The 25,149-nt window shown below is 41.0% G+C and overlaps 1 long non-coding RNA gene across 3 annotated transcripts in view; it reads left to right on the top strand.

Moving 5' to 3' along the window:
• LOC122550309 (uncharacterized) overlaps positions 1-24,665 on the top strand; it is a 50,830-nt gene extending 26,165 nt beyond the window's left edge. For all 3 annotated transcript variants that reach the window (XR_015757129.1, XR_015757128.1, XR_015757130.1), the window contains 2 exons: positions 21,305-21,438; positions 24,050-24,665. This is a non-coding gene — a long non-coding RNA (uncharacterized LOC122550309). The remainder of the gene's footprint in view (positions 1-21,304; positions 21,439-24,049) is intronic.
• Positions 24,666-25,149: the final 484 nt, after the last annotated feature.

The raw sequence follows: 25,149 nt of genomic DNA, 5'->3' as shown, positions 1-25,149 counted from the left end.
CTGCCCTACCGTCATCCACATGCTTGGTCACCTTCTCAAAAAAACTCAGTAAAGCTTGTAAGACACGACCTGCCCTTGACAAAACCATGTTGACTATCTCCAATCAAATTGTTGCTTGCTAGATTATTATAAATCCTATCTCATATAATCCTTTCCAAAACCTTTCCTACAACAGAAGTAAGGCTCACTGGTCTATAATTACCTGGGTCATCTTTGCTGCCCTTCTTGAACAAGGGCACAACATTTGCAATCCTTCAGTCCTAAACCTGTAGACAATGATGACTCAAAGATCAAGGCCAAAGGCTCTGCTATCTCCTCCCTAGCTTCCCAGAGAATCCTCAAATAAATTCCATTGGGCCCAGGAGACTTATCTACTTTTATACCTTCTCGAATTGATAACACTTCCTCCTTACTAACCTCGATCCTTTCTAGTCTAATAGCCCGTATCTCAGGCTTCTTCTCTGCAATATTCTCCTTTTCCTGAGTGAAAACAGATGAGAAATATTCGTTTAGCACCTTTCCAATCTCTACAGGGTCCACACACAACTTTCTACTTCTGTCTTTGACTGGCTCTTTACCTACCCTAATCATCCTTTTATTCCTCACATACCAATAGAAAGCTTTAGGGTTCTCCTTTATTCTACCTGCTAAAGACTGCTCATGTCTCCTCCTTGCTCTTCTTACCTCTCTCTTTAAATCCTTCCTAGCTAATCTGTAACTTTCCATTGCCTCATCTGAACCATCTTGTCTCAACATCATAAGCCTCACTCTTCCACTTAACAAGAGATATAGTTTTTTTCATAAACCACAGTTCCCTTACCTTATCACTTCCTCCCTGCCTGACAGGGACATACCTATCAAGGAAACGCAATATCTGTTCCTTAAACAAGATCCATGTTTCAATTGTCCCATCCCCTGCATTTTGCTACCCCATTCAATGCCTCCTACATCTTGCCTAATCGCATTATAATTGCTCTTCTCCCATCTATAACTCTTGCCCTGTGGCATGTACTTATCCCTTTCCATCACTAAACTGAACGTAACCGATTTATGGTCACTCTCTCCAAAGTGCTCACCTGCCACTAAATCAAACACCTGGCCTGGTTCATTACCAAGCACCAGATCCAGTGTGGCCTCCCCTCTTGTTGGCTCTTGGACACATTGTGTCAGGAAACCCTCCTGCACACATTGGACATAAACTGATCCATTCAATGTACTAGAGTTACAGCATTTCCAGTCAATGTTGGGGAAGTTAAGGTCCCCCATAATGACCAGCCTGTTCCTTTCACTCCTACCAGAATCATTTTGCCAATCATCTCCTCCACATCCCTGGAACTTTGTAGAGGCCTGTAAAAAACTCCCAGCAGGGTGATCTCTCCTCTCCTGTTTGTAACCTCAGCCCATACCACCTCAGTAGACAAGTCCTTGTCAAAAGTTCTTTCAGCCACCGTTATACTGTCCTTGACTAATAAAGCCACATTCCCCTTCTTTTACCACCTTCCCTGATCTTAACGAAAGATCTAAACCTGGAACCTGCAACATTCATTCCTGACCCTGCTCTATCTATGTCTCCAAAATGGTCTCCATCAAAGTCCTAGGTAACTATCCATGCTGCAACCTCACTTACCTTATTCTGGATACTCCTGGCATTGAAGTAGACACACTTCAAACCAGCTTGCTGTCTGCCAGCACACTCCTGTGACTGTGAAATCCTGTCCATGTCCTCCCTACTCTCATCCTCCTGTATTGGAACTACACCACAGGTTCCCATCCCCCTGCTGAGCTAGATTAAACCCACCCAAATATCAGTAGTAAATTTCCCACCCAGGATATCTGTATCCCTCCAGTTCAAGTGAAGACCGACTGTTTGTAGAGGTCCGACTTCCCTAGAATGAGCTCCAATTATCTATAAACATGAAACCCTCCCTTCTGCACCATCCCTGCAGCCATGTGTTCAGCTGATATCTCTCCCTGTTCTTCACCTCGCTATCACGTGGCATGGGTAACAAACCAGAGATAACAACTCTGTTTGTTCTGGCTCTCAGCTTCCACACTGAAATCCTGCCTTACGTCCCTATCCCTGTTTATACCTATGTCGTTGGTACCTATGTGGAGCAAGACTTGGGGCTGGTCACCCTCTCCCTTCAGGACCCCAAAGACACAATCCAAGACATCATGGACCTGGGAGGCAACACACCAAATGTGAGTCTCTTTCGTTCCCAACAAACCTTCTATCTAACCCTCTAACTATTGAGTCCCCAATGACTAACACTCTCCTCCTTTCCCTCCTTCCCTTCTGTGCAACAGGAACACTCTGTGCCGGAGATCTGCACCCCAAAGCATGCCTCTCGTAAGTCGTCGCCCCAACAGTATCCAAAATGGTATACTTGTTTTTCATAGGAACAACCACAAGAGATCCCTGTACTGACTGTTTTCCCCCCTTCTTGCAGTTTCCCAGCTTTCTTCTGGCCTAGGAGTAACTACTTCTCTGTAACTCTTATCTATCACAGACTCTGCCTCCCGAATGATCTGAAGTTCATCCAGCTCCTGCACCAGTTCTCTAACATGCTCTTGGAGGATGACAGTTGGGTGCACTTCCTGCAGATGCACATAGATGGGACACTAATGGTGTCCCTCACCTCAAACATCATGCAGGAGGGACATTCCTCTCCCTGCACAGCCAACCCTGCTAGTCCCCATATAAGAAAGTAGAAAGGAAGAGAAGCTTGCCTGATGTGTCACTGGTGTTTAAGGTTCATGGAGGTGGATGGGTGGGAGACCCTACAAGGGTAGGTTCTTGGGTTTAGAAAACACTCACTTCTATAACTGAGGGGAAAAAAAAGAGTCCCTCCTTTCCCAGGAACCTCTGGGGCAAGCTTTTAAGGATTTAAATTAGTGACTCACCTTTCCCAGCAGGCCCCTGGTCCAAACTCCCGCTCTTCCTGCTGCTGAAAACAGAAATGGAGGGCTCCCAAGATCATTGCCAAAGGAGGACTCTATCTGTCCAAATGGGTACCCTTGCTATCCAAAGAGGTGCACAAGGTTCAGATTTCCTCTTAGCAGGTATACATTGGACATTTTGAGTTTCAACTTCTGGCTGCCCAAAACCACGAGATAGCCAATGAGTTAAATGGTCAGCTGCCTCAGTGAGCCCTGTATGCTCAAATCCTGACCCGACTCCATTCCCATCCTGTGAAATTCAAAGGTGTGATGTTCAGAGGTAGGACTTGCAATATCCAGACTTGTTTGCCATGTCAAGCTGAACTTTCTCATAATTCTCCAACTGGCTTTAGCACGGGGCTCGGGAATACATTGGATGCCATTAATTCAAACCTGACTTCTTGGGCAAAGCCAATAACCCAAATTGTGGATAATAGTTTTGTAGGGAACACTTCCTATTGTTTTGAGTTTATCAGTTTATTTTGCAGATTGCATTTCACCAGCCCATTGATCAATGAGCTATCAAGAAATATTCCATATTGTCTAATCGCAAATGAAACTTAAATTCAACAAGAGGAGCCAAAACTTAAGTCTGTTTATTGGAAAGGGAACTGCTATCTAAATAACAAATTGCAAGGGGCATGGAATGTGTTTTTATCAGCTGTTGCTCTCAGCTGTGGCTCCCCTTCACTTCTCCAGCACTCTGGTTTTTAAATAGTACACTCCTTCACAACCCTTAGCTTTGCTTAAGTGTCCGACTACTATTTTAGGTCCTCATACTGCAGCCAATTCTCCTCATCTCACATGCAGAAAACAAATTGAAGATGTAAGGGATTGAATGGCCTTTGTTTGTGTTGCACCATGTTAGTGTTTGGTGTATGGGCCTTAATAATGAGTACTAAGTTATTGCATTCACAATTGTGTCGTAGACTCTGATCTGTGCAGTGACTTTCATTTGATGCTTCTCTAGTGGGTTGTACATCAGCCTCTCAGCTTACACATAGGAATATTTAAAGAGGACCTAATGGAGTCGATGTTTAGTACTGGATAAACATATGTTTTATCTTAAAAGTAAAAACTGAAAGTGCTAGAAACACTGAGCAAGTCTGACAGCGCCTCTGGAGAGTGAAGCAGAGTTCATGTTTTGAGATGAACTTTTTATCCTGTCCTTTATTATTTTTCATATTGTGAAAACAAAAGACTTTCATTTTTATGGTGATTTGCATGACCATGAGATGATTCAAAGTGTCTTACAATGAATTAAGTGCATTTTAAGTGTAGTCATTGCTGTAATGAAGAAAACACAGCACCAAGGTTTCACAAACGGCAATGTCTTAATGAACTATGATTTTGGTAGAATGTTCAATATTGGCAAGCACACTAGGGATAACTGCCTTGAAATTGTGCTTTGCAGTTTTTTACATCTACCTGACTTAGCAGATGAAACCTTGGTTAAGTACTGCATTCAAAAGAACAGCACTCCCTCAGTACTGCAGAGATGAGTCTTGCACTCAAATCCTGGAGGAGGACTCAAATCCACAACTTTGAGGTTCATAAGCAAATGCTCTATCAACAGAGCCAAGTCTGAACTTGGCTAAGGGCATCATACTCGTCTTTTCCTACCCATCCTCTTTGTGTGATTGTTGGCAGTCATGTAGAGTCTGCCTTGGTAATTCCTGCCATAAGTAGGGAAAATGTGTTGGGTAGGTTAGAGGTTACTAAGGTGGACAAATCCTGAGGACCAGATGGAATCTATCACAGGTTGCTGAGGGAAGTGAGAGAGGAAATAGCTGGAACCCTGACAGATATCTTTGTAGCATTCTTAAACACAGGTGAGGTGCCAGAGGGCCGAAGAATTACTCATGTTGTCCTCCTGTACAAGAAGGATAGTTGGGATTTTCCAGGTAATTACAGACCAGTGAGCCTGATGTCAGTGGTGGAAAGGTACTGAGGGATAAAATCTATTTATATTTAGAAAAGAATGGGCTTATCAGTGATGGACAACATGGTTTTGTGTGGGGGAGATCGTGCCTTACCAGCTTAATAGAGTTCTTTGAGGAAGTGACCAAGTTGATAGATGAAGGAAGGGCTGTAGATCTCATATATATGGACTTTAGCAAGGCATTTGATAAGATTCCACAAGGTAAACTAATGGAGAAAGTGAAGTCACATGGTGTGCAGGGTGTTCTGGCTAGGTGGATGAAAAAATGGTGGAGCAACAGGAGACAAAGAGTAGTCGTTGAAAGGAGTTTCTCAAAATGGAGAAAGGTGGCCAGTGGTGTTCCACAGGGGTCAGTATTGGGGCCACTGTTGTTTGTGATATACATAAATGATCTGGAAGAGGGCAATGTTGATATGATCAGCAAGTTTGCAGATGACACAAAGAATGCAGGAGGATGTAGATAGACTGGAGAGTTGGGCAGAGAAGTGGCAGATGGAGTTCAATCCAGGCAAATGTGAGGTGATGCATTTTGGGAAGTCTAATGCGACAGCGAAGTATACAGTAAATGGAAGAGCCTTGAGAAAAGTTGATGAGCAGAGACATCTGAGGGCTCAGGTCTATTGTACCATGAAGGTGCTTGCAAAGGTGGATAGAGTGATCAAGAAGGGATATGGTATGCTTGCCTTCATCGGATGGGCTATTGAATATAAGAGCTGGCAGATCATGTTAAAATTGTACATGACATTGGTTCGGCCACATTTAGAATACTGTGTACATTTCTGGTCACCACATTACCAAAAGGATGTGGATACTTTGGAGAGGGTGCAGAGAAGGTTTACAAGGGTATTGCCTGGTACGGAAGGTGCTAGCTATGAAGAGAAGTTGAATAGGTTAGGTTTGTTTTCATTAGAAAAAAAGGAGATTGAGGGTGACTTGATTGAGGTCTATAAAATCATGAAGGGTATAGATAGGGTAGATAGAGATAAGCTTTTTCCCAGGTTGAAGGATTCAATAACGAGAGGTCATGCTTTCAAGGTGAGAGGTGAAAAGTTTAAGGGAGATACACATGGCAAGTACTTCACACAGAGGGTGGTAAGTGCCTGGAACGCATTGCCAGCAGAGGTAGGAGAGGCAAGCATGGTAGATTCATTTAAGAGGCGTCTGGACAGGTGCATGATTAGGTGGGGAGCAGATGTTTAGGAATTGGACAGTAGATTTGGATCGGCTCAGGCTTCGAGGGCCGCAGGGCCTGTTCCCGGGCTATAAATTTTCTTGGTTCTTTGTTCTTTGTTCTTGAAACCAATCATAATGAGGCTGGATTTGATTTGATCAATTTTCAAATGGGCAATACACAACATCCTCTTGAGAAGCCATTGATGGATCCACTCCATTTTGGTTTGAGTTCTTAGTACAATTCAGTTGGTAGGCAGCCAGCAACATATGACTTCCAGTGAACACATTTCTAATTTGGAATCTTAAAATTGGACAAGATTAGATTATCTACAGTGAGGACATAGGCCATTTGGCCCAACACGTCCACACCGACCCCCACCCAGCCCCATTTCCCTACCCTATAATTACCCATGACTAATGCACCTAACACTATGGGCAATTTAGCATGGCCAATTCTCCTAACTTGCACATCTTTGGAATGTGGGTGGAAACCAGAGCACCCAAAGGAAACCCACACAGACACAGGGAGAATGTGCAAACTCCTCATTGTCCTACACCCAAGGCGGGAATCAAATTCAGGTCTCTGGTGCTGTGAGGCAGCAGTGCTAACCACTGAGCTACTGTGCTGCCAAATAGGGAAAATGTAAAGGGTCCCACAGAAACACACCAAAAGACACCAGGAGTGGAAAAAAGTAATACTTTACAATGACTATATCTGAACTGCAAAATCTACAGCAGTAACTGCTTTAAACATGGAAGCAGTTAGTCTGAAAACTTTAAAGTAACAGGTCATAGGATTATATTCTGAACATCCACCTCGCCTTCTCTGACTACAACAGAGAAACCTCTCAATTATAGTTCTTAAATGGCCATTTTCTGCACTGTGCCACCTCTGATTTGTAGTGGTGAGAAGGATCAGATGGAGGGCAGGCCGGAATGAAAATGATATCAAAAGTCTTATCATTGACATCTGATCCCAATGTGTGTATAAGCACAATAATTCTTTCCATTCCCTCTGGGGGCTTTGGTCACTCAGATAGAGATATATCTGCAAATTGGTACAGAGGAAACTGAATGATATGTTGGCTTGATTATCAGCTCATTTTTAAGTTAGAATGGTTTATAGCAGCACCAAATTTGGTGTTGCCCCACTGATATTTCAATTTTTCCAAAGATAAGCCGAATAGAATGTTAAAGGTATTCAATGCATTTGTTTAACAAGTGAAACAATCGCACTTACTGAAAAGTGTGTTGCTGCATCAAAGGAGCAGGAGAATCGACTGTTTCAGGCATAAGCCCTTCTTCCTGAAATGTCGATTCTCCTGCTCCTTTGATGCTGCCTCACCTGCTGCGCTTTTCCAGCAACACATTTTTCAGCTCTGATCTCCAGCATCTGCAGTCCTCACTTTCTCTTAAACAATCTCACTTACCCAACCCCCCTCCCAATTGCCTACAAAGCACTAATGAAGCCAGGTTTCACAGAGATTCCACAATATCGCACATGGGTATCTGCTGGTGTCATGCATCATTTGCTTTGTTATGACTTACTTATCCACATGAACCTCACAGAATAACATTTGAAAGCTTGTTACAGTGTTAAACAATGTGCCTGCTTGTTTAGTTGAATAGCTCAGCTTATGAGTATTTCTTGTTATTCAGAGATTATTTCATTTTGCTGTTTTACTAAAGAGACTATTCTTCAAGTTAAACAATCAATAATCACTGCTTTAGAATTTAATAGAATCTACTTCTTAATATCTCTGTTATTGTTGCTCCTGTTGCATTTTCAAAAAGTTTCAGCATTTCAATTGTTTCCAGCCGATTTTGTAAGATGCAAATTTCACTGGACAGCATTGGCATATGTGCTTGTTTTTAAAGGGACATATGATTTAAGAAACTTGTGCTTTGAATACAGCTTTCCAAAACCTCACTAAAGTGACTATGTTCGAAATAGGGCCATGAAAGGATATTATTCATTACATCATTTCTCTGCTGGCTCTTTCCTAGAATGATCCAAAATTAATTTTACAATGATTGTTGACAAGTGTTCAATAGTCAAAGGGTAACAACAGTTCATATTTGTTTATCAGGGGTACTGATTGACTTGAAACAATTTCTTCCCATCCCTACCCAAGAACAGTGGTAATGCAACCAATGGCACATTGGCTATTTTACCTGTTTCTACACAGTCATAGAAACATAGAAAATAGGTGCAAGCATAGGCCATTCGGCCCTTCAAGGCTGCGCCACCATTTGACATGATCATGGCTGATCATGCGATCTCAGTATCCCATTTCTGCTTTCTCCCCATTCCCCTTGATCCCTTCAGCCACAAAGGCCACATCCAGCTCTCTCTTGAACATATCTTAATGCACTGGCCCAACAGCTTTCTGTGGTAGACAATCCTACAGGTTCACAACTCTCTGAGTGAAGAAACTCTTCCTCATCTGAGTCCTGAATGCTTTACCCCTTATTCGCAGATTTTGACCCCAAGTTTTGGACTTCCCCAACATTGGCATCATTTTCCCCACATCTGAACTAGCCAATCCCATCAGGATTTTGTATGTTTCTATGAGATCCCCTCTCAGTCTTCTTAATTCCAGCAAGTTCAAGCCCAGTCAATCCAATTTTCATTCCTGTGGTAGTCCTGGAGTCAAAGCTTGGGATCATCCTGGTCTGTTTGACTCAGGGTTAGCACTGATCCATCATAGTACTTTAACAGGATGAAGCATCAAATTCAATGGTCAGTTATTCATCATTTGTCAACAAATTTGTTCACACTGAGAAACAGATTCTTAAAATTGACAGCCTGACTTTTCAACTTCATTGGCACAAACGTACTTTGTGCAGAGCTGCATAACCATGGAAATGAGTCACTGAACTAATTGTGTGGCTTTGTGTGTGGCACACATTAGTTTTAAATTTCCTGATACATTCTACAGTTGTTGGGAAATTCCAAGACTAAAGCTATATTCCAAGATTTATGAGCAGATGTTATCAAACGTTCTTGGTGAGATAGAATTCGCTTACTGGAGATCAGCTCCATGAGCCTCGCTAGATTAACCTTTCATTGATACTCATTGTATCTATGCAAAGTGAGCGACTAAATGGAGCCATTGTTAATTCTTTCAAACTGATACCTCACTCGACTCTGCAACTCATTGTTGCATTCACTGTCTAGATTCATTAAGAAGGTCGCCATGTAGAAATTTCAAAGGAAAGCAACAATCTCATTTTAGATTGATCCCACTGAAAAAGAATAGTTCTCCAATTTCAGTTTTGAGAATCACTTCTTAATTGTCTGAAAGGCAATCACTATTACCTCATGCTCAATGATACACATTTGGACTTTTTATGAAACAAAGATAAATGAAGATACATGACACAAAGATAGGTGGAGGGACAGATGGTGTTGAGAAACTGGGGAGGATGTGGAAGGACTAGCCCAAACTGGGACAGTGGGCAAAGAAGTAGCAGATGGCAAAGAATGTGGGAAAGTGTAAGGTTATGCACTTTAGTAGGAGCAATTGGGGCATATTTTCTAAAAAGGGAAAGGCTTCAGAAGGCTGAAGCACAAACCAACTTGGGAGTCCGAGTTCAGGATTCTCTTAAGGTTAACATGCAGGGTTAGTTGGCAGTTAGGAAGGTAAACGTAATGTTAGCATTCATTTTGAGAGGATTAGAACACAAGAGCAGAGAAAACTGCTGAAGCACAGGTCAGACCGCTGGAATGTTGGGAGCAGTTTTGCGCCCCATACTGAAGGAAGGATGTGCTGGCCTTGGAGGGGTCCAGAATGATCCCAGGGATATCTGAGGAGCTGTTGAAGAATCTTGGCCTGTGCTTGATTGAGTTTAGAAGGACGGGGGATGCGTGGTATATGATTGAAACTTACAGAATACTGAGAGGCCTGGATGAACTAGCCATCAAAAAGATGCTTTCACTAGTAAGAGACTAGAACCCGAGGGCAGAACTTCAGAATGAAGGGATGACCCTTTAAAATGGAGATGAAGAGGAATTTCTTTCGCCAAATGGTGGTGAATCTGTGGAATTCATTACTTCAGAGGCTGTGGAGGTCAAGTAATTGATTGCCTTTAAGACAGAAATAGAAAGGTCTTGATTGATGAGGGGATAAAGAGTTATGGGAAGAAGGCAGGAAAATGGGGTTGAGAAACAGATCAATCATGATCGACTGGCAGAGCAGACTCGATGGGCCAAATGGCCTAATCCTGCTCCTATGCCTTATGTTCTTCTGTAAGATGCGTAATTTATCAATATTTTAATATTTATTTTAGAGTCATTTTCACCTTACTGTGTGTGGATTTTGATCCGTATGTCTGAATGAGTTGACTGCTTAATTTGTAACTATTTCTGTAGCCATGGTGATTAATTTTTAAAAAGGATAAGGGAGATACTTGTTGCATACTCATGGCAAATCATGTACACTGGGAGATGTTTTATGAGCAAACAAAATAAATATATGTGTGTTAGGCTTTCAGTTAAAAAGATCAGTTTTATTTTGTTTACTTTTGATTCTGGGAAACATTGAGAGCTTATGAATTTAGCAGGATTTGCAGAAGGTTCAGAGTCATAGAGTCATAGAGATGTACAGCACGGAAACAGACCAACTCATCCATGCTGACCAGATATCCCAACCTAATCTAGTCTCACTTGCCAGCATCCCTCCAAACCCTTTCTATTCATATACCCATCCAGATGCCTTTTAAATGTTGCAATTGTACCAGCCTCCACCACATCTTCTGGCAGCTCATTCCATACTCGTACCACCCTCTGTGTGAAAAGGTTGCCCCTTAGGTTTCCTTTATATCTTTCCCCTCTCACCCTAAACTATGTCTTCTACTTCTGTACTCCCCCACCCCAGGGAAGAGACTTTGTCTATTTATCTTGTCCATGCACCTCATGATTTTATAAACATCTATAAGGTCACCCCTCAGCGTTCATTGCTCCAGGGAAAAAAGCCCCAGCCTATTCAATCTCTCCCTGTAGCTCAAATCCTCCAACCCTGGCAATATGCTTGTAAATTTTTTCTGAACCCTTTCAAGATTCACAACATCTTTCCGATAGGAAGGAGACCAGAATTGCACGCAATATTCCAAAAGTGGCCTAACCATCGTCCTGTACAGCCACAACATGACCTCCCAACTCTGATATTCAGTGTTCTGACCAATAAAGGAAAGCATACCAAATGCCTTCTTCACTACCCAGCTACCTGCGACTCCAATTTCAAGAAGTTATGAACCTGCACTCTAAGGTCTCTTTGTTCAGCAACACTCCCTAGGACCTTACCATTAAGTGCATAAGTCCTGCTAAGATTTGCTTTCCCAAAATGCAGCACCTTACATTTATCTAAATTAAACTCCATCTGCCCCTCCTCAGCCCAATGGTCCAGCTGATCAAGGTCTCACTGTAATCTGAGGTCACCTTCTTCACTGTTCACTAACACCTCCAATTTTGGTGCCATCTACAAACTTACTAACTATACCTCATATGCTCACATCCAAATCATTTATATAAATGATGAAAACCAGTGGACCCAGCACCGATCCTTGTGGCACTCCACTGGTCACGGGCCTCCAGTCTGAAAAACAACCCTCCACCACCACCCTCTGCCTTCTATCTTTGAGCCAGTTCTGTCTCCAAATTCTCCTCATATTCCAAGAGTTTAGGTTTAAGGAGTTTTAAGTTTAAGGTACCAGACTGGAAGTGTTGGTTAAAACCCTGAGTGATGTATTTAAAGCTGAGAAAGTCTATGCTCAACTGTAAAAATGGTTCGTGGAAGATGTGATCAAATTCTTCAAACCACAAAATTGAATCGCACCTAAGTCAAATGATTTGTTTAATATTGAAGAGAATTATATCAAGTGTTTGGGTGCTATAAAAGAGTGTTGTTGGGATTAGTGGGATTGTAGTTTAGATTTTAGATTTTTTTTTTGTGGGCGGCACGGTGGCACAGTGGTTAGCACTGCTGCCTCACAGCGCCAGAGACCCGGGTTCAGTTCCCGCCTCAGGCGACTGACTGTGTGGAGTTTGCACGTTCTCCCCGTGTCTGCGTGGGTTTCCTCCGGGTGCTCCGGTTTCCTCCCACAGTCCAAAGATGTGCAGGTCAGGTGAATTGGCCATGCTAAATTGCCCGTAGTGTTAGGTAAGGAGTAAATGTAGGGGTATGAGTTGGTTTCGCTTCAGCGGGGCGGTGTGGACTTGTTGGGCCGAAGGGCCTGTTTCCACACTGTAATGTAATCTAATCTAATCTAATCTAGTTTACTTTGTGTTTTGAAACCTTTTAAACTTTTGCTATATGTTAATAGTTTGATTTATTCTATTTTATCTTTATTTAGTAAAACTTCTGTTTTACTATTAAAATATATCTGCAAAATTATTTATTTATGTTTCAGTGAAAAACCACATCTTTAAAAACAATGAAAAACAAAACATTAATGTCTCAAGATATCAGTGATTAATTTGTGGAACTCATTGTTGCAGAGGGCTGTGGAGACCAAGTGATTGAGAATAGTTAAACATAACATACATGATTGAATGGTGGAGTAGACGTGATAGGCTGACTGGCCTAATGCTGTTCCTTTATCTTATGACCTTATGATATTATGAAACTTGTGAATTCAGTCATCTTCAAAAGGAATAATGTTGCCGAAAGTAATATTCTAGTCTATCTAAACCAATCCCATTATGGTTGGACTCAGGTTCAGACTGGTATGATCAAAAATCCCTGAATCTAACAAATGTATCTGATTCAAAATTTGTTAATCATGGTACATTTGGGAGGTACAATAGAGATCTCAATGTTAATTAAGACCACACATGTCCAACTTCATAATATTGCTAGACCTGGTCTCTGTCTTACCTTCACTCACACCATTGTTATTTCTAGACTTGACTACTTTAACACATTTTGGCTGGTCTTCCACATTCTACCCTTCCTAAACTTGAGGTCATCCAAACCTCTGCTGCATATCTCTTCACTCACAACAAATCGTGTTCACTTATCACCCCTGTTCTCACAGACCAACATGTGGTTGGTCATGCAATATCTTGATTTTGAAATTCTCATTTGTTTTCAAATCCCTCAATAGCCTAACACCTCCTGATGAAAATAATCTCCTCTAACCTCACAACACTTTAGGAAATCTCCACTTACCTTATTTTGGCCTACTGAGAATCTGTAATTTTAACTGCTCCACTGCCTTCAGTGACAAGGCAGTGGAGTGATTTGGAATGATTTCTTTGGAATGATTTCTGTTATGACATGGGGTAAACTCTCCTGCTTAATCTAAACCAGCAACACAGAAAAGATTTATCCCATGCAGTAATCTGTCAAAATTTGAGAGGCCAAAAACTATTCAAAGTAAAAATTAACAAATTCATTTCTTAAAGCATAACAGAATAATCAACTGACAACTATTCACAACTCCTTCCTCTAACCTATCTTTTACCTTCCTCTTCTACAATACTGGTCCGATAAAACCCCCGATTAAGATTGACAAAACAAGACTTTTTTAATCTCAAAACCAGGCAGCTTTCTATTCTCTCTGTATTCCTGCCTTCTTTTCTTCTTCTGAGGGATTCTGCTTCACAGGTTACTGATTTATAAAGGCACCTGTCAGAGACCTATTTTTCTGGGCAGTCTGCAGATGTCTTTGGCTTAGTAGTTCTCCTCCCAGCTGTTCAATTTTCTCCAGTCTTACAGCCCCCAAAACATCGGATTGTGTCATTGGCTTTTAAGATTGTCAATTTACTCAATTCAAATGGAATTTGGTATCTTTGGGGTATACCTTAAACCAATTGGACAAATTCAAATTTGTTTTTTTTGTCTCTAGCAACTCAGCCAGTGCTATCTGTTCTGAACCAAATGATACATTGTATCTTATTGAGAACAATTGGTTCTGTCACTGCTAGCTTTTAACTCTCTTAAAGATACAGTACACCCAAATCTTCATAACATTTCACTACACCTCTCTTCATCTCTACCTCATCTTTCACTTTCACAACACTTCCTAAAACTACATCTTTGAAAATGCTTTGGTTATGGTTCTTAATATCTCCTTTTCATGCCTCAATACCATATTTTATTTGGTAATGCTCCTCTGAAGCATCTTCAGATTTTCATTCATTATCAGTGATTTATAGATGTAAGTTGTTGTTGTAAACAACTGTCCACTTATACCAACCAGAGAACTAGATGGCAATAAAATAAAAAATTAAAAGCTTTTCATATGGAAATTGAGACTCGTAATTTTGCACAGATCCTCTCCAGTGTTTTTTTTAATTCATTGATAGGATGAGGGCATCACTGGCTAGGCCAGAATTTGTTGCCCATCCATAATTGCCCAGAGGGCAGTTAGGAGTCAATCACATTGCTGTGGGTCTAGAGTTACATGTAGGCCAGACCAAGTAAAGACGGCAGCTTCGCATTTGTGTACAGTTGGGTTTTTCTGACAATCGACAATGGATTCTTAATTCCAGACAATCAATTAAAATTAAATTCAAATTCTACCATGATGAGATTTGAACCCCAGAACATCATATGGGCCTCTGGATTAACAGTCCAGCAATAATACGACTAGGCCTTTGCCTTCCCCTTAGGGAAATGGCAATGCAAGCTTGAATTTTGAAGTTCTACCTCTGAACATAGCACCTACAAATTTTGCAGAGTGTTTTTGGAATGGAATAAAGGTATGTTCTGAGTTGCATATCCATTGTGCAGATGGGCAACTGTTCATCTTAAAGACACTTGCCTCAGTTTGAGCTGATGTTGCTATTGGGATGTCCAAAACGACTTATACTTTAAATGTGGCAGAAGATGATTTCAAGCTGACAGAGTTCTTTGGAAGATAAGTGTATCCCTTTGTAGAGATAAAGCGATATTCAGAAATGCTAAAAGTAGACATGAATGTGCATAAAGTGCATATAAATTGAGTGGAATTGTCAACTGATTTGAATGACCAAAGGAGCTGTCAAAAAAAACTGTGTAAAGGTTGTGCAATCTGTTAGGGAATATAAATGCTTTAATTATTTGAAAAAGAAAACACTATTCAACATTTTAAAACGTATTGATTGCTATTTCACTCTTTATAGTAGCATAAGCATGAGAACCATCATTATGTGATTAATGCTGAATGACTGATTTCACAACCTTTCTTTCTCAAAATAAGGTGTAAGTCAATTTAAATTAGATTCCCTACAGTGTGGAAACAGGCCCTTCGGCCCAACAAGTCCACACCGGACCTCTGAAGAGTAACCCACCCAGACCCATTTCTCTCTCACTAATGCACCTAACACTATGGCCAATTCACCTGACTTGCACATCTTTGTACTGTAGGAGGAAACCCACGCAGACACAGGGAGAATGTGCAAATTCTACACAGACAGTCACCCGAGGCTGGGATCAAATCAGGGACCCTGGTGTTGTGAAGCAGCAGTGCTAACCACTGAGCCACCGTGCCGCCCCATTGTGATGTGATTGACAGTTCCAAGTGGTCATAAACTCTTTAAAGTTGGACTATAAATTCCATTGTTTGCTTTTATAAGGGAGTAAAGAATGTTAAATATATTAAAGTTTTTTTTAATCAGTAAGTGTTATTTATTAAAAAGTGAATTCATCAATAGAAATCAATTCCTGGATATTCTCACATGGTGGATATTTGATGAGTTGACATTAGTATGTGTAAAATGTGGTAGGTAAGTGCATGTGTTGGCACTAAGTTGACATATGGTCTAAAAGGGGACATGGGGATGAATTAGAGGGACATAGGTTTCCATGGATTCTTATTTTGGGTCATGCAGTGTGTAGAGACCTTGGTTGGCCAAGAAGAGGGATAGGGATAGGTTAGGACCAAGGGTTTCCTTAGAAGGCCTAAGGATCGAGGGGCTTAGTAATCAGGCATCGGTTGGTATGTATAGGCCATTGGAACAAGAATAGGGGACATAAATTGGCATGAAAGGTCAAGGGATCAAGGGAGGGTGCAGATATTAGCTGGCATGGGAAATAAGTGGGGGATGAGGGATGAATTTTTTTTGCTTGTTTTTCTGTTTCTCAATAGAGACATTCAAAATTAATGGAGCAGATAGGAAGAAATTTGCATCATTAGCCTCAAAGCATTTTCCACACATTTTCCAGCCTCTCCTGCACCATCTACATCTCACCATAAATATCAGGGTCATTCAGTCAACATATTCATCTTGCTTGTTTTTGGCTGAGAAAATGGAGGTGGGTTTTTCACATCTCTGCTTCACAAAACATTTAATCACAACACTGTGTCCTGCAGCTGATTCAGTCAGTGTGATTCACTATCACATAAGTACCCCGCTAACTGGAGAAAACACACAGAATATTTTGGAATCAAGTTTCTTCTGCTGTTAATTTTACCACAAAATGATGCAAGTATAAAATAGGAACTCAGAAGGAACATCCAATCAAACTGGCAAATGTGACACACTCCTCTGCATTGTCTTGTACACTTAAAAATGGAGCTCCAGCACAACCAGTACATTTATTACCAAGTATGACTGGTATTTTACAGGTTTATCTCCCAATTTTTACTCAAAGCAATATTTGGCTAAAATTAGCAGCATGAGAGAAATATATCTTCTATCACCAAAACATTTACCAAAAAGAAATAAGATGTCTGAATTACCATGTTAATGTAAAAATTCTTACTTGCTCTAGTTGGTCACCGTGCATCCCCAATTGATACCACCAAAAAAATGACAAACCACTCACTCAGCTGGTTATTTTTTCATGAACTGCAATCACACTCTACTTTATAGAATCTGCTACAATTCATCAGTACTAATGATTTAAAGAGAATCCGTTGTCAAAATTTAAGGTAAAAATGAGAGGCTGTTTGTCTTTTCCATGCTTGTCACACAAAAAAAGAGCCATTCAACTTAACGCCACTGTTCCATAATGATCTGTAGATCTGTAGGTTATGACACTTCAAGCATATATCCAAGTATTTTTTTTAAATGAAGTTAGAGTTTCTACCATAAGCATGCTTTCAGGCAATGAGTTGGAGACTCTTGGCATCCTTTGGGTAAAAGAGAATCTCCTCAGTCCCCTACTAATCCTTCTACCAATTATATTTAGTCTATATTTTCTAGGTATTGGCCTCTCTGCTAAGACAATGGGCCCTTCTACGCACCCTATCAAGGCCCCATACATCTCAATTAAACCTTCTCCCAGCTGCCTCTGTTCCTAAAAAAACGCCGCCTATCCAATCTCTTGTCACTGCTAAAATGTTCCATTCCTGACAACAACCTTGTAATTCTCCTCTATTCCCTTGCCAATGTGATAACATCCTTCCTGTTGTGTACTGACAACAGCTGCACAGAGATTTCCAGCTGGAAACAAACTTGTCTGTTATACAAGTATAGCAAAAACCTCCTAGCTCTTGCACTATATGCCTTAGCTAATAAAGGAAGGTAACCCATGTGCCTTCTTAAGCACTTTATCTCTTTTTCCTTCAACTAACTGATATCTGTTGACATATACTCCCTTATACTTCTCAGAAACTTGTTATTAATTGTGTATTCCCTTGACTTGTTCACCCTCTCCAAGTGTCATTGTCTCACATTTCACCAGATTGAATTCCTGTTGTCACTGTTAATTTCACCTGACCAATCCATGATATCTTCCTGTAGGCTAAAGCTTTATTCCTCACTATCAAGCACATGGACAATTGTTTCATTTGCAAACATTGCAATTAAACCATTAATGTCACAGAAAGCCATGTCCAGGACTTTACTGAGCCCTGAAGTATCCCACTGGAAACATCCTTCAAATCACAAAACCTCCCATAGCCTTATTGACCCTTGCTCCCTTTGCTAGATCCAATTAGTTAATTTCCCTTGGACCAGTGCACTTTTATATTGCTATCCAGTTTAACGTGTGGGACCATGTCAAAAGCATCATTGAAATCCAGAGGTGAATAATGTTAGAAGCACTGTACTCATCAACTTTCCTTGTCACCTGTCCAAATAATTTAAATCGTATGATTTCTTGCAAGCCAGCAAACTTGGAAAATGAAGCCACCATTATCATGCTGTAGTTGGCCTGAGCCAGCAGAGAATGAGACTTCTGCCCTTCCATTGGAAGAAGTCCCACCATTGAGAATGTCTATACGAACTGCTTTCCTGTCAGCTCTGACTGTCTCAGAAATTCAGCAGTGGCCAGTGTTGAAGTTAGAAATAGCCCACGATGAAAAGAGAAATGAATCACAGAGGACATGGGCTTATATATGTGTGGTACTTCTGGGCAGTGAGGCATTGGACAGCTATGTTGGAAGGTGTGAGCGTGTGAGAGGTGATAGGTTTGAAGGTGGGCAGGAGAGCCCATGTTAAATCCAGTAGGAAGTTGCCCACTACTTATGGTCTACCCCTAAGTCACTGTAATTGTATCAGTGCTGGTGAGGGGCAGACAATGAGTGCCCTCTTAAGGGCCTCATCCAGCCCAGCTTAACAGATTTCCCTATAGATGCTGGTGGGAAATGGGCAGGAGTTGGGTGTTAGGGAGTCTCTTTTGATTGGGTCCCCTTGATGGATTGACACTCAAGTTTTGGGTCCCCTTAATGGAATGAAGTTTGAAGGTTTAAACCCTGTCCCCAATGTTGACTTCCCTAAATGGTCCCTCAAATTCTAGCCCCACCCCCTTTAGCGGGGCCTGTTGACTAACCCAAACAAGATCACTGAACACCCAAGCAAAGCTTGGATCCAGTTCTATTGCCTCTGCATGAAAATGTTAGACAATGTCCAGCCTCCAATTGATTGGCAGCTGAAGCAGGACTTTCTGTTACTGAAAAGGTGGGCCAAGTCTTTCTCCAGTTCATTATTTCCCATTATGGAGCCACTGCCAGTGTTACTTTTGATATCTGTTTGCCATACCTTTATAGCCAGGGGATGAGCCGGGAAATCCAACACCTCATACCTTTATAGCCAGGGGATGGGCCGGGAAATCCAACACCTTAAATGATTCAGCTATGATTCTCCCTAATAGATTAGAATATACTTTGGGCCCAATGATTTATTTACAAATAATTGAAGATTAAACACCTAATTTATTTGCTCTCTCAATTTGTTTATTCCAACCAAGATCTTAACTGCAATGTTTGCATTGTTCTGACTATTTCATGGAGCATGGCCCAAAAGAAAGATCCATCCTTCCACCTTTTTCATCCAGATCTGGTTTCCTTTCAGATCTCTGATAGGCTTTACTCTTTTTATCGTCTTATTCTTTACGAATTGTAAACTGGTTAAACTTACCAATTTTTTTCATGTTTCCATGCGGAATGAACTTCCTGAGGAAGTGGTGGATGTGGGCACAATTGCAATGTTTAAATTTGGGTAAAGACATGAATAGGAAATCTTTGGAGGGATTTGGGCACGAAGCAGCAGGTGGGACTAGTTTAGTTTGGGATTATGTTTGGCATGGACTGATTGGACCGAAGGGTCTGTTACCATGCTGAATGACTCGATGACTCCACGTCTTCTCTTTGCTTTCCTCATTTCAAAGCTGTATTCTATACCCTACATTTTCTGCAATGTTGGGCTGTGAGTTCCACCTTTTCTCTTTGTGTGACTACATTTGCTTTGAGCTTTGACTAACTCCTCTCTGTTTACCTCCCACTACTTCAACACTTTCAGATAGTTGCTTCTGTCCATTTTTGCATAAGTAAATTTGAGCTGAGTAACATTGTTCTTTCTTTCATTGAGTACCTTTATTCTAGGTCTATCACTGACCTATTCACTGCTATGTTTAATCTAATCAAATTATCATGACCACCAAAGTCTCCTTTTGATACCCTTTTCACCTGCCAGCTTCATCCCCTAAAAACTAAGTCCAAAGCTGCTCATCTTTTGATGGGATTACTGTGTAGTCACTGAAATAACACTTGAATGAATCTTAAGAATTTTGCACTGATTCTGGCGCAGTTAGTCTTAGGATAGTTGAATCCTCTGCCATACTGAAATTTTGTTTTGGATATCTCAGGAATTTGCCCACTTACAAGCTTTCTCACCTTCCCTGACTATTTACAGATTAGAATACAGTGTGATTTCCCCTTTTTGGTTCTGCAAGCATTCTGAAGTGCGACTGAAAATTATTTAGTATGCTAATTAAAAAGTATCCTTTTTGATTAAAGACAAAATAGATCTGAAGAAGAGTCATGCCAGACTCAAAAGGTTAACTCTGTTTTCTCTCTCTACAGTTGCTGCCAAACTTGCTGAGCTTCTCCAGAATTTTCTTTGTTTCTTTTCCATTGTTGGAAATGACTTTCCGATAGTAAATGATAGTCAAAGGCACATTAAAGAGCAGGTTTTCCATTATCAAGAAAAAATGAAACATACGGAATTAGAGAACACAAACTCCAAAAGAAAAAATAAACATTACTGAAAGCAAACTAACACAAAATGAAATTTGACTCTTTCGTCACCATAAGCCAATGCTTTGACAATGACCTAAATTTATTTTGAACTTTATCGTCTAAATATTGTTGTAACGATATCCATTAGTCTTTCGTGAACCCAAGATGTTCCAAAGTCTGATGTAAACAATAAAAATAATTGCAAAGTGCGGTCACATGTTGTAGTGCAAAAAACAAGCCAATTTGAGCACAGCACCATCAAACAATAAGAAATTAGAAAAGGACCATTCACTGATATAAAATCAAAATGCAGTGGACATTGGGCATCTGAATGAAGGAGCAAATATTTATGGAACCTCTTAGCAGATGAGGTAGCATCTGTGAGGAGAATGCGTCAAGACCTTTGGTTAGAATTGATTCTGATAGAAATTTATCAACCTGATACAACATGACTTGTTGACTATTTCAAACATCCCTTGAATGTATTTTGTTTAATGAACTTCTGTATTCATGATATTGGTGAAGGGCAATAAATGATGTCTGCATTATCTAAACTTCTTTGAAACAATATGAATGCTAAGATAATGAAGGTTGGAGGTCTGAAATGCTGTATTTAAGTTCCTTTCAGGAGCATTAGCAATGATTGAACAGCAAAGCAACCAAAAGATTTATTGCATCCATAAAACATTCAATCATCTGTTGATAATTCTCCCTGTCTTAATACCCCTGCTAATTAAGTTATCCAGATCCTTAAAGGGTCTGTTGATAAAATACCAGGTGCCTTTTACTGGGAAACCAGTATTGATCTGTGGTTGTCAAGCTTTGACTTTGATAACTATTTATGTCTCCTATACACAGATATATACTCAAGGGATTCAAAATTCAAGGAGACCTGTTGTTCCAATGAGAAATGACAAGTTCCAGAACAGCGCTTGCAAAACAACGTCTCACCTCAAGATGTGAAGACAATGCCAGGATCTTTCCCAGCCCAGGTGAGGTAGCTTTGCCTGCCCACGGGATATTACATCTGTTGAATTCAACATAGGGTTGGGATCTTTAGGTCATCTCACCTTCTTCAGTGATTCCCATGGTGGGTTCTGAGGCTCATGGGGAACCCCCTTCAATGGGGTGAGAAGCATTTATAAAGGCACGTTTAGCCTTGGGTACTGATATTTGCAGCTATGTTTCCCAATCTGTCAACAATGTATTAGGGTCACAGGATTTGAATGCACAGCAGAAATATCTTCTTCAATGATGTGGAAAGTTTGCCACAGCCTTTATGCTCAGACCTTCTACCATTCATAATGGCATTTGTGCTGAGGAGGGAGGGTATCACTTGTTGCAGGTGATTGGGAAGGTTGGGTGCAAGACAGCTATCTGTTGAGGTTGAGTGTGAATAGTTGGCTGTTGGGACACGGAAATGAGGAATAAGTAGGCTTGCGAGGTGTGTTGTTCGGAAGGCTGCCTTACAGTAGAATGTTGGGAAAGTTATCACCAAGTGATATGACTCTTGAGCTTTCCTGTCCTCCTGAGATCCTGGATCCACTTCCTGGTCTATACTCAGGTTGGAGGAAGCACACTTCAGCTGTGAACATGCCTGGTCACTTCCATTCATGCCTGCTGGTTTTGAGATGTTACCCTCTTTCTTCTATCCTTTGGCAGAATCACTTCACTGCAGCCCATCACATCCCTCAGCAGGACCTCAAACTAAAAGTGTGATACCCAGTGAACAGCTTTCCCAAGTCCCTTCCCCATTCCTGTTTTTGTTGCAGCTTCAAAAGCTAAGTGATTGGGGAGCTCTTCAATGGAAAATGCTTCCACTGACAGATACAATGCAGCGCCTGCCTATTCTCACTGATGGATCGGGGAATCCAAATTCTCTGGGATAGAAGGTTAGCTCAGCCTGCCAGTTATTAACTAAACCCACAAATTGTCCTGCTGCTTTCATGCCAGTTAGGAATAGAAGAGAAATGCCAACCATTAAATTGGCAAAATGCAGGCACAGAAGCCACAAATGGAAAAGAATAATCATTTTTAAATGGGGCCAAGTGGTGACTGGAGAGGGAAGGCTAATTTTAGAATGTAAAATGATCCCAACTAAGATTGGTTCACCTTATTTTTTGTTGTAGTCTTTGGGACTGACACAAATGTTGCAAAACAAACACTTTACTCCAAGAGAAAAACAGAAATTGCTGGATAAACACAACAGGTCTGGCAGCATCTGCAGAGAGAAAGCAAAGTGTTGGAAAAGGTTATAAGAGATAGGATTTATAACCCTCTAGAAAAGAATAATCTGATCAGGGACAGTCAGCACAGTTTTGTGAAGGGTAGGTCATGCCTAACGAATCTGATTGACTTTTTTGACAAAGTGACCAAACAGGTAGATGAGAGTAAACAGGTTGATGTGGTGTATATGGATTTCAGCAAGGCGTTCGATAAGGTTCCCCACAGTGGGCTATTATACAAAATGCGGAGGAATGAGATTGTGGGAGACATAGCAGTTTGGATCAGTAATTGGCTTGCTGAAAAAAAACAGAGGGTTATAGTTGATGGAACATGTTCATCTTGGTGCCCAGTTACTAGCAGTGTACTGCAAGGGTCGGTGTTGGGTCCACAGCTGTTGGTCATTTTTATAAATGACCTGGATGAGGGCTTAGAAGGGTGGGTTAGTAAATTTGCGAACGACACTAAAGTCAGTGGAGTTGTGGATAGTGACGAAAGATGTAGTAGGTTGCAGAGAGACATAAATAGGATGCAGAGCTGGGCTGAGAGGTGGCAAATGGAATTTAATGTGGACAAGTGTGAGGTGATACACTTTGGCCGGAGTAATCAGATTGCAAAGTACTGGACTAATGGTAAGATTCTTGGGAGTGCAGATGAGCAGAGATCTCGGTGTCCATGTACACAGATCCCTGAAAATTGCCACCCAGATTGACAAGGTTGTTAAGAAGGCATACAGTGTTTTGGCCTTTATTAATAGAGGGATTGAGTTCCGGAACCAGGAGGTTATGCTGCAGCTGTACAAAGCTCTGGTACGGCCACACTTGGAGTATTGTGTACAGTTCTGGTCACCGCATTATAAGAAGGATGTGGAAGTTTTGGAAAGGGTGCAGAGGAGATTTACTAGGATGTTGCCTGGTATGGAAGGAATGTCTTACAAGGAAAGGCTGAGGCCCTTGAGGCTTTTCTCGTTAGAGAGAAGAAGGTTGAGAGGTGACTTAATAGAGACATACAAGATAATCAGTGGGTTAGAAAGGGTGGACAGGGAGAGCCTTTTTCCAAGTATGGGAACGGCAAATACGAGGTGACACAACTTTAAAGTAAGGGGAGATAGGTATAAGACAGATGTCAGTGGTAGTTTCTTTACTCAGAGAGTAGTAAGGGTATGGAATGCTTTGCCTGCGACGGTAGTAGATTCGCCAAGTTTAAGTGCATTTAAGTCGTCATTGGACAGGCATATGGACGTACATGGAATAGTGTAGATGGGATGGGCTTCAGATTAGTATGACAAGGCGGTGCAACATCGAGGGCCAAAGGGCCTGTACTGCACTGTATTGTTCTATGTTCTATGTTGTTCTATGTAACTCTGCTTTCTCTCCACAGCTACTGCCTGATCTACTGTATTTTTCCAGCAGTTCCAAGCTCTGCATTCTCTCTACACTCTGCTTTCTTTATTCCAAGCTTCATCAAGGGAAGCAATGACCAGAAGTGCTGAGAAAAGCCTCTCCGTCAAAATGCAACAAGCTGTTGACTTACAGCAACCTCTTGCCCAGAATTGCCCAAACTGGCAATGACACATTTGTGAAGAGGCCAACCATCTCTACCAGCTCCATAAGCCCCCTGGGGGAAGGAAGGTGTGAAAGCCCAAGCATCCCAGCTCTTCATACGCCACCTGCCCTACCTGGATGTGCCAGTCCAGCACTGGACTGTTTATTTACCTCAGGACCACAACTTGAAAGTGAAAATCACCCTCAGTCTCAAGGGACTACTTACGATGAAGAAGAAGACCAAAACTTAATTCTATTGATTGACTGCATTTAAAATTGATGGTATCAGCATTTTCACCATGCCTTTTTAAAATGAGGAACAGGATAATTATATTTAATGTTAGAAACAGATTTCACTAAATTGCATTGCCACAATCAAAATGTCTGAATCTGATGGGTTTGAGGTCAAGTGAGTTGATCTTTTGCTTTTGTGTTGATACTTGGTATGGAAATAAATCGTCTTTCTCCAAAGTATTTCAAATTCTTGGCAAATGCTACAGCACAACCTTTATTCAAATGGGACTTTGAGCCAATCCAATGTTGACATGCTGGGATGGAATGTGTCACCCTGCCAAATTCAATATGACCTGCTTGGTCTGTGCTCAGATGAACGCTTGTGGACAGGAAGCAGATCTAAGGTAATATCATTGCAGAGACCATTCCAGGGCCACCAAGATATCATTTCCTGAAATCAATGACTCAAACTGTAATCCTTGATTCAAATGTAATATGGGGGTGGAGGTGGGGCAAATTGAATAGTTGTTTCAAATAGCCAGCATAAGCTCTACAGTCTGATGTCCTATGTGATGTGATGTTATTTGCATGGATAGACTTTAACAATTTCATACCTTTGTAATATAGATACCATTGTAATGTTGAGAAATTTCCACACTGCAAAGAGAATGAAGGGATAATTTATTTGTTAGTAATATTGAT

Source organism: Chiloscyllium plagiosum, unplaced genomic scaffold, assembly GCF_037043375.1.
Source record: "Chiloscyllium plagiosum isolate Xiang-an unplaced genomic scaffold, Cpla_swu_hap1 HiC_scaffold_5, whole genome shotgun sequence".
Lineage (NCBI taxonomy): Eukaryota > Metazoa > Chordata > Chondrichthyes > Orectolobiformes > Hemiscylliidae > Chiloscyllium > Chiloscyllium plagiosum.
The sequence above is the reverse complement of the archived record's forward strand: the minus strand, read 5'-3'. Positions and strand labels throughout refer to the sequence as shown.